At 34.2% G+C, this 10,385-nt stretch overlaps 1 long non-coding RNA gene across 3 annotated transcripts in view; it reads left to right on the top strand.

Annotated features, from left to right (window-relative positions):
* Nucleotides 1-3,616: 3,616 nt before the first annotated feature.
* LOC146995566 (uncharacterized) overlaps nt 3,617-10,385 on the top strand; it is a 61,873-nt gene continuing 55,104 nt past the window's right edge. For 2 of the 3 annotated variants that reach the window (XR_015043150.1, XR_015043151.1), the window contains exons 1-2: nt 3,617-3,777; nt 10,086-10,231. This is a non-coding gene — a long non-coding RNA (uncharacterized LOC146995566). The remainder of the gene's footprint in view (nt 3,778-10,085; nt 10,232-10,385) is intronic. The other variant, XR_015043152.1, reaches the window with a different exon arrangement.

Raw genomic sequence — 10,385 nt, 5'->3', positions numbered from 1 at the left:
TAATATATAAAGTGTTCTCCCGCCTTCTTAGCGTTCCTTCGTGGTGTAATGGGCAGCACACTCGGTGCGTATCGAGAGGACAGTGGTCCGAGCCCCGGCGAGGGTATAGCTCATTTGTGTCCTCTCCTGCTTTCAAAAAGTATCTAATCTCTCTACACTGGCGCCTGAACTAAAAACGTTGGTGGATGATTATTCTCCACCACCAGGATTTGGCGATTGAGTCCGCTAATCCCCGTTAGCCTTTTAAAACGGGGAGTATATAAGGTTTTTCTCCCACCTTCTTAGCGTGCCTTCGTGGTGTTATGGCCAGTATATTTGGCGTATATCGAGAGGTCTGTGGTTCGAGTCCCGGCGAGGGCATTGCTCATTTTACATGTCTCCTGCTTCAGAATGACCTAATGTTTCTACAAATAAATGGATAAATTTAACTTTATGTATTTTAGTAAAGCTGCACTCAAACATTTACTTTGAATTGACGCTAAATTAGGTTACTGCGAAACCGGTGAGCGGTAAGGGCATTTTACTACCTACAAAGTGGGTGGTAGGTATAGAAAGGTTGACTACCGCTGATATACACGATGTCCATAAGCAACCTTACGCTATCTTCATTTTAGCAATCATTTATTTAGTTCCTTATAATTATGGTTAGTAAAATTTTATGCTCATTCTAAAAAGTGAAACGCAGGTAGTTTAACTCATGTATGATAAATTTGAATAAAATATGTTGTAGAGACATTAGGTTGTTTGGAAGCAGGAGAAAAGGAAAAGTGGCAATGCCTTGCCGGAAATCGAACCGCGGACCTCTCAATTACGCGCTGAGCGTGCACACTACTACACCACGAAGTCTCGCTAAGAAGGTGGAAAAAATACCTTATAATGTAATCATAATACCTTATAATGTAACACCTTATAATGTAATAATAATCTGACAGATACTGACCTTCAGAAAAGAAAACTTATCACTCTCCTCGGACGGTCGATTAAAAAATAAATTAAGATAGTATGAAGTTGATTTTTCTTCCATTTAATAAAAAACAAATGTATGAAATTGATTTTTGTAATGATAACGATGCATGAAGTTGATTACTTTTTTTCTATTTCTATTTTGGGATTTACTTTCATACGTGCTTTTGTGATTTAGTGTTCTTTACTATAAAATTTTCTTGCGTTTGTGTACAGAAAGCACTTTCACACAAGTAGTTTATAAGCATTTTTTTTTTTTTTTTTTTTTTTTTTTTTACGAATGCTTAAAATACTTGAAAAGTCAACTAATTTCCGATCAATGGCAATAATTACTTGCTTTTAATTTAATTTCTTTTTCCAATTGAAATTTTGTTATTCATGATTTTATTCAAGTCCCCGTAAAACATTTTTAACAATTTACATTCAAGTTACTTTAAAACAATTTTCAGAATTAAACTGTGGGTTCTACCTGTGGGTTCACTCTTTTTAGATACTTCTACTAAAATTAATATTAGGAGATAATATAGTCAATATTTCTTTAGTAAATAAACTATTATTATCTTACTTTGCAGCTATTGCGCAAGTATTAGAATAACTTGTTTTCGAACTAAATGAATTTGAGATCATACAACAATATATATATATATATGTGTATATGGTATCACTCTTCCGGATTCAGAAATGTATGTGCGTATATAGGTATGTGCATAAACACATCCTTCGTACGTACATATAATAGAGTGTAGGGGAAAAGTACTTGAACAATGCAAATCTCTGCAGTAATTTTATTTCAAATGGTGTAAGTTAAATTTAATTCCGTACTGTTCTGTTATTAGGACCGGGTGCAGAAATGTATATATGTATATACATTTGTGTCTGTGTGTGTTTACACTTATATACGCACATACATATACTTCTGAATCAGATACTGATGAAAAAAAGAGTACTTTAAATTCTTACATAATAACTAGTTCTCATAACTCATGTAATAAATAAAAAAATACTACTGTTCGTTATCACCCATAACATGCAAATGTCAAGATATGCAAATGTTCAAGGAGGGAAAAGTATTCCAACTAAATGATTGTAATTTCAAATTTAAAGAAACCAATAATAAAAATAAAATTGGTTCTTTTCCATTTTAGGGACTGTAAAAAATTGCAGCGAAAATATATGCGCAAAAGCGCCAAATTTAGTAAACGTGCTCATTTAACCTCGCGCCAAATCTAGCGAATGTATTTTATTGACAATCAAAACATGCCAAGTTATAAGGTATTTCTCCCACTTCCCTAGCGTGCCTTCGTGGCGTAACGGTAGCACGCTGGACTGATGCCCGTGGTTCGATTCCCGGCGAAGGCGGTTGCTCATTTTTTATATTGGTTGCCTGCTTCCAAATAAATCCTAATGACTCTACAAGTGGCGCCCGAACTAAAAGGGTTGTGGATGATGATTCTCCGCACCCAGGATTTGGCGACTAGGTTCCCTAAAACCCTAGTCGCCCTTTAAAATGGAGAGTATATAAGGAAGGTATTTCTCAAACTTCTGTAGCATGCCTTCGTGGTGTACTGGTTCTGCGCTCTGAACCGGTATTTCAAAGGTCCGTAGTTCGATTCCCGGCGAAAACTGTTGCATATTTTTCATCTTTTCTGCTTCCAGTTAACCTAATGACACTTAACCTAATGTTAAAGTTAGAAATCCGATATCAAAATAAGTCATATTTTTTTAATGAATTGAAGAACGTTGTACATTCTTACGGCCATGATTGAAAGAACTGCTATAAAGGCCGCCGCATGGGGGTGGCAAAATTGTTCACTGTATAAGGGAGCCTAGGCCAGAGGGGCGCCGAAATTTATTCTTATCACAAGAATTAAAACACAATGCTGGATTTTTCCTCTTAGATATGCGCACAATATCACGCAGTAGTTACATTTTAAACTACTAAAACATCAAATAAAACGCAATCCAAAGCTCAGAGAAAGCTAATCCGATCTCACTGCAAATTCGCTACACTCAACAAAACAGTTATGTAAACAACTGAACTGAGATATTTCTCCCCGGCGTTTTAAAACTTTTCAATCGTGCACCAGTTTCTGTAAAGCAAAAGATTAGAATTAACGGTCACAGCTAGCACAGTAGTCAATTACATTTATTCGGATTAAATATACTCGTACATTACCAGATATCTATTATTACAAGCACCGCGTGCTCCAGTATTTTTACTTTTTCGGCGTAGCTTCTCTTAAAACTCTTCATACGCTGCATTACACGGTGAAATAAAACGATTTTAATTAAAATTCTACTAAAAATTGCTAACTAAAACACAAAATCCGGAACAATATATTCGTTATTCTCTCCAGATCTAGGTTTCATATATTATTCTGTTGTCTTATTCATCTGTATTAATAGCTCTTATCTGTTGCTGAGGTATTTCCTTACTTCTGCAAGCCTCATGACCTATCTGGTGGAACAAGTGAGGGGGGGGAATTTTTTATTATAAATTAATTTTAAGAGAAAATATATTTTAACATGTGTGCGTTTAAGAAAAAAGAGCAGCGAAAATTTCGCAAAATCACAAGCACATAAATTTTGGCAGCATAGTTTTGTCAAAAGTAGCAAATTTCCAAAAAAATTGCGCGATTTGGCAACACTGCGTTGCAGCGTAAAGCTGATTCGCCGGTTGTGGTTTTGGTTACACCAAAGAACAAATCTGTTGTGTACCGCGGGCTTTTGATTTTAAAAGTTCTATAACTTCACGTGTGTCTTATTAGCAGATGATTATGGATATGGAGAAGGAAGCTTCAAAAGGCTTGTTTTGTATGTATTCACTTATATATTTTTTTTCAACTATACAAAATATTAATATTTGTGTTCCGTTTGTACACAGGAATTCAATATACGAGTAAATTAAAATTTTTGATGTGCAAATGTAGTCGAATATGTTTAGTTTCCTAAAAAAGTGCCAGAATATTTAAATGTGCGAAACTAAAATTATAAAACGTTAGTTTCCTTGAATTATGCGTTTTCTTAGTCTTCAATACAATAAATCCAGATGTAAAGTATAACTTCAAAAATAGGCTGACCATATTTTCGTCATGTCACATATTATATTAAGTTGACCATTATTCTTCAGAACCGTGTGCTTAAAATGCTCGTTAAAAATGGGACAAAATGCCATAACGCACAAAATACCTTAGACGGAGTTCACGCTGTAAATAAACTAGAAACTCTTAAATTTGTTTTTGGTTTGCAAGTAGAAAAAGGAAATTTTTTAGTAAAATTTCTCAAATGATCTTTCTGAAAATTTCTAAAATCATGTATTTAACAGCTTTTGACACTATAACATATTTTCTGAAGCAGGACAGAATTCGAAAGGAAAAACCTCTTGGAAAACCAACAAAGATATCCTGTAGAATATAATACAGTATTATCAATTAATTACATAACTGGTTTTCTCTTACTTGAAGCAGAACTTTATTAATCTGGTAAGATGTTTAGACCAAGACAGTTTAATTATAATAATGTTTTTCAAACTTTTAATATTAGGTATATTTGATAGATAGTAAGAGTTAAGGATACGGTGAATATTTAGCTGAAATATGCTAATCAACCTAAATGCTACTATTTATCCAGTGATGTTAAATATTTAAAAAGAGAAAAATTTCCACACTTTTTTAAAAAAATTCAGGACTTTTATTGATTATTTATAATAGGGGTATTTCCATTCCATTTTATTTCTCTCTTCCTGTTAAATAGTCTTAAAATTTGTTTTAATTAAAAATAAATAAAAGTTGTAGAATGATAGAAGCTTTTCCTAATGTGAAATAACCCTTCCATGAATATGTTTCTTATCATAAAGTTATGCATATGCTTTAAAATATTAGATTATGTTAATTAAAAATTGTAAAATAAACAGATTTTTTTTGCTTTCACAAAATAATAGAAATGTTCAAAGTTAAGCTTTCCTGAAAATTCTTTTTCTTTTTTTGCTATCTTTAGAACTGATAAATTATGACATAAAAATAGTAATCATTAATATATTTAGGGAAAATTTCTTTTCATAAAACATATATGCTTCTGCAGAGAGCCTCTTTCTGTAACTGTTAACTGGAAGTCAATATTTCTTATTTATTTTGAGATTAATTAATATAGCAATTGGATTATGTGGATGGTCTTTCACTTTGTTAGAGATTTCTTACTGGTAACTTTATGCTTCCTAGTTTTCAATTTTTAGCCTTTATTAAGGAAAATGTTTCCTAGAAATAAATAAATTTCATTGAATGAATTAAACTTAAACTCTGTGGTTTCAAAGCCCTATTTCTATATCCGGGTAAAAATAAACATTCCTATTTGAAAAGCAAGCGAACGTCATTGAGAAACAAACGCCAGTGGTTTCAAGGCGTGACCACCAAGCCTCTAGAGGATTGTAAGCATTGTGACACAATGCTCTAGTGGTGCAGTGGTCGCGCCCTGAAACCACATAGCAAATGCCACATATATAGAGGTTTTTTATATATATGCAGTTTAATTACTGCAATTATTTATTGTTTATGACAGAAATCCTGATGTGCGATGACTAACTTTTGAAATTTAAAGTTGTATATATTAATAAAAGGAAGTTATTTTGTCTCATCGAAAACGAATTTTAAAAGGCATCCGATCTGAAGTATTAATACCTAAAACATATATGATTTTACAGTCATTTTGTGTTATTTAGATGTAAAAGATCAGTAATCAATTCATTTTCACTCAAAAATTTCGGAAAAAAGAGGAGAAAAAAAAATCTGAAAATGGTGGTTTCAGGGCACGACCACCGTGCATCAAAGGGTTAAACGAGGGTACAAAGAAAGACAGCTGCCCTCTTCCTAAAATTGATTATATTCTTGGACACCATTTGGATTATGTAATGCGTTAGCGACATTCATGTGCCTCATGGAGACTGTGCTGAGAGGTCTTTCCTGTGAAGCTTGTCTCATATACTTGGATGATCATCATCGTCGGGAAGAGTTATGAAGAACATTTAGAAAATCTTAGAAAGGTACTTCAGAAAGTGAACGAAGCCAGTCTAAAGTTGAGTCCTGCCAAATGCAAATTATTCAGACAAGAAGTGACTTACATCGGACGTGTCATCTCTGCTGAAGGTGGGTACACATCCAGAAAAGGTGTCAGTGGTTGAAGGCCGGAGACACCCCGAAAATGTGCATCAGCTGAGAAGTTTCCTGGGTCTTTGCAACTACTATAGGAGATTTGTGAAGAATTTTTCATACATCGCAAGACCACTTCACAGACAGCAAACAAAAAGTTTGTGTGGATTTAGCATTTAGCAACCTGAAGGAGGTTCTAACATCTGTTCCAATCCTAACACGTGTTTTGCTTGCCATAGTTAAGGCTATAGGACATTTCCATCATTATCTCTGCAGCAGAAAATTCCTGCTCCACATGGGATCATGCATCATTGACCTGTCTTTTAAATTTCAAGAATTTTGAAATCCAAATAGCCTGGTAGATACAGACTCCAGGAATATGACATGACTGTCTGTCATCAGAAGGGATCATCACATGTAAATGTCGATGTGCCCTGTTTAGAAGACCCTGCCCTAAAAAGCTGCTCATATTGTGTCAAGGTCAATGGGAAATACAAGCTGCTTAAACCGGTCGTATGAAATCAACATCGGCTGATTGAGACCTATGCAGTGACAAAGAAGTCAGGAAAGACCAGCTGCAGGACAGTGACATTAAACCTATAATTGACTTAATGGAGTTTTCAAACACAAAACCTACCTGACAGGACATTTCAATCGATAGTTCTACGGCAAAATAATACTGGGCTTTCTGGGACTCGCTCCATATTTGAAACAGTGTCTTATACCAGAAATTTGAATTGGACCACTTTGGGTACATCCAAGATGTTCAGGCATGGTTCAAAATGATACATGATTTTGCACAATAGCGAATTAACTTTAACAGAGAAGACTTTGCAGAGAGTTCAAGAGTTCTATTGCAGTAATGCAAAGGATGACGTGCAAAAGTGGTGCCGATCTTGCGATGCCTGTGCTGGTCGGAAAGAACGAAGAAATGCAACCAAGGGAAGCTACAAAATTACAATGTAGGAATACCTTTTGGATGTATTGCCTTTGACATCCTGGGACATCTGCCACAAACTGTTGATGGCAACAAATACGTCCTTATTGTCACTGGTTACTTTACCAAGTGGCCTGAAGTGTATCATCCTATTCCCGATCAAGAGGCTATCACGGTAGCAGATGTAATGTTACAGCACTGGATTTCCAGATTCAGATTGCCTCTTCAGTTACATTCCTGTAAAAGAAGAAATTTTAGCTCAACTGTAATTAAAGAACTCTGCAAGCTACTTGTCGTCGACAAAACCCAATCGACACTTTTACATCCTCAGTCAGACGGTATGGTAAAGAGGTTTAATTGAACCATCCTTAATAACCTCTCCCTGATGGTTTCCAAAAACGAAAAGGACTAGGACAAGACACTACCACTATTCTTACTGACCTATTGCCAGTGCTGTCCATGAGACCACTGGCTTATTTCTCATCCCATATGCTCTTCAATTGCGACCTTCGTCTGTCTAGTGATCTCTTGTTTGTTGTCCTTTGGATGCGCCTTCATTCCCTGAAGAGTACATCCAAGATGTCCAGCTATGGTTCAAAATTATACATGATTTTGCACAAGAGTGAGTTAACTTGGCAACAGAGAAGATGAAGACTCGATATGACACGAGAGCTACAGGACATCGATTGAAGGAAGGAGACAAGGTTTGTTTGAGGAATCCGATTTGATGGAAAGGACTCTCTCCTAATAGTCACCTTGGGATGGTACTTACACAGGCTGAACAATGTTGTAGTTCTGATCCCTAAGTCATCAAATTCCAAGCCTAAAGTCGTTCATTATAACAGGCTAGCTCCTTACCATAGTCAATATAGTGATATGTTCTATGGGAAATAAAAAGCCATTTTGGTAATATTTAATAACAGACATTTGCAAGTAAAGGTGAAAAGCATAAGTGTTAGAAAACAAACGTGAGCCACTACACTATAGGCATATTCTATTATCAATAATTTGGCTCTACAAACAGCTTTTTGCTTGGCATATGTCGCAAACTGAAACACTAAAGTTCTCTGCCAAATTTACACCTACCAAATAACTTATAACCCTGATGCCAAACTGGGAAATAATTTTTCATTATTTTAAGCTTTCATCACCAAGTATTAACTCATGACATATTTCATCAGTGAGTATTAACTTATGACAGTTTAGAAATAACTTATACCAAATAACTACCAAATAACTTATAACCCTGATGCCAAACTGGGAAATAATTTTTCATTATTTTAAGCTTTCATCACCAAGTATTAACTCATGACATATTTCATCAGTGAGTATTAACTTATGACAGTTTAGAAATATCTTGAGCAGCAATACCTAAGATTTTTTTAAAAAAAATACTAGTAACTATATACCAAACAGGATGGTAATCGGCTAATCTTTGGAATATGGTAACAGGTAGTTTGGCGACATTTTGGTAAGACGATAAAGGTTACTAGCTAGGACTTTAGCAGTGTACATGGATAAAGTCAAGAGTTTACGCAATGCCATTTTTGTGCAATTCTGGGATTTGTTTTGATTGAAAATAGGTCGACATGTACATGGATACCGTGTATGTGCAATTCTTGAAAACGTAGCAAGCAGTTTGCGATTCTGCACTTTCTCCCAATTTCGCACCTAATCTTCATCATGATTAAGCACTTTTGTTCCATAAAAGTTCTAGCATAAGCGTAATTCGGCTAGCAGATTGTTGGAAAAAATGTTGAGTAAAAAAAAAAAAAATGCCTTTACTTCATGAAAACAAAATGGCGTTCAAACAAAAACTAGCAGGTTGCTGTAGCAGGGTTGGTCACCAAATTTTCGCCAAAAAATCACCAAGTTACCATAATCCAAAGATTGACCTGGTAATCTTTTATGTTGATATTAAACTGGTATATTGGATATTGATGTTATTCATCTGTGATCACAGTGTCCCAATCATTAATCAACTAACACATGGCGGAATCTAGTATGGTTCTAAATTCAGAAAATATCGCTACTGATAGTGGAAAAAGTAGAGAGGTTTACGAGAATGAAAAGATTTCAACTGACGATTTAGTGGGAATTTTCGAGAGGGCAGTTGGAGGACTGGCAATTGAATAAAGAATAATATCTATCTGTAAAAATAAAGAGAAAGTGACAATGCAACTTAAATAATTTACATTTAGAGAAATGTTTAATATAATAAACATTTCTCTAAATGTAAATTATTTTAAGTTTCGATGGTTCGCTAAAACCATTGAAACTAGTCCTGTGAAAATTTGCAGATGTAACACTGATTTTTTTTGTTTTGTTTGAATCCTAAATTAATACTTGCTCAGCGGGTTATTTTATCTTAAGCAAATAAATATCGAAGTTTATTTATTTATTGTAAACTTTCATTCTCTTAAAGTCATAAATGCATCATTATTTTGTAAACAACTATTCATACTTTTAATTTGATAATTTCTACATGTTTTCTTACTAAATGTAAACTGATGACCTAAAATTTGGGATTGCAGACGAGTCCGGATCTCGGACTTTATACTGTATTTGATAATTTGTCTTTACCTGATTTTGGTGACTAATTTTTCCTTCTAACTTAAAAAGATAGGATTGATTGTGAAAAGAGTTCTAACTTTAAATTTTGCTCATTTTCTTATTTTGCTAAGTCAATTAATTTCCCAATAAATACACTAGAAGAATGGTAAATTAATTAATATTTGGGTAAAGCCATGCTGATAATTACCTTGAATGAAGTGAATCTTTAAATTTAACTTAGAATTATATGTATGTAGAGAGGAATGTTTGACACTGTATAATATGAATTTTTTATTGTAATTTTTGAGAGTTTTAATTTGTTTCATTGTGCTTTATTTTTTAATTTATTCGTTCTGACTGGGAATAAATATTTAATGTAATGTTTCATCAGAAAAAGAGCACTATTTCCTTTTAATTTAAAAATTTTAAAACCTGTTTTATATTTTGGCAGCATCTGTTTCTATTGATATTGTAAATTTTATTATTTTTAGCTTGTTATCAATGCCTGTACCTCTTTATGCATATGAAAATGAGCCTGCCCATGTTGAATTCTGTGAACGGGAGTCTGATGAAGATGATGAATATGAAAATGTTGAGTTTTTTTTATTGAAGAAGATATGGATACAAATGCTGATGAGTATGTTCTTTCCGCAGTACATTAATGTTGGCATATTCTTTATTGTATTGCCTCACCAGTGGCCCACACTACTGAATACTGACAGTTTGATCCAGTTTGGGTCAAAACTCATGGGGACAGGCTGATAAATACAAGCCAGCTTGTCTCAAATTGT

This window comes from Stegodyphus dumicola, chromosome 9, assembly GCF_044657685.1.
Source record: "Stegodyphus dumicola isolate Sdum_Otavi_A_Nest chromosome 9, ASM4465768v1".
NCBI lineage: Eukaryota > Metazoa > Arthropoda > Arachnida > Araneae > Eresidae > Stegodyphus > Stegodyphus dumicola.
Note: the sequence above shows the minus strand (reverse complement) of the source record. Positions and strands in the feature narration are given on the sequence as shown.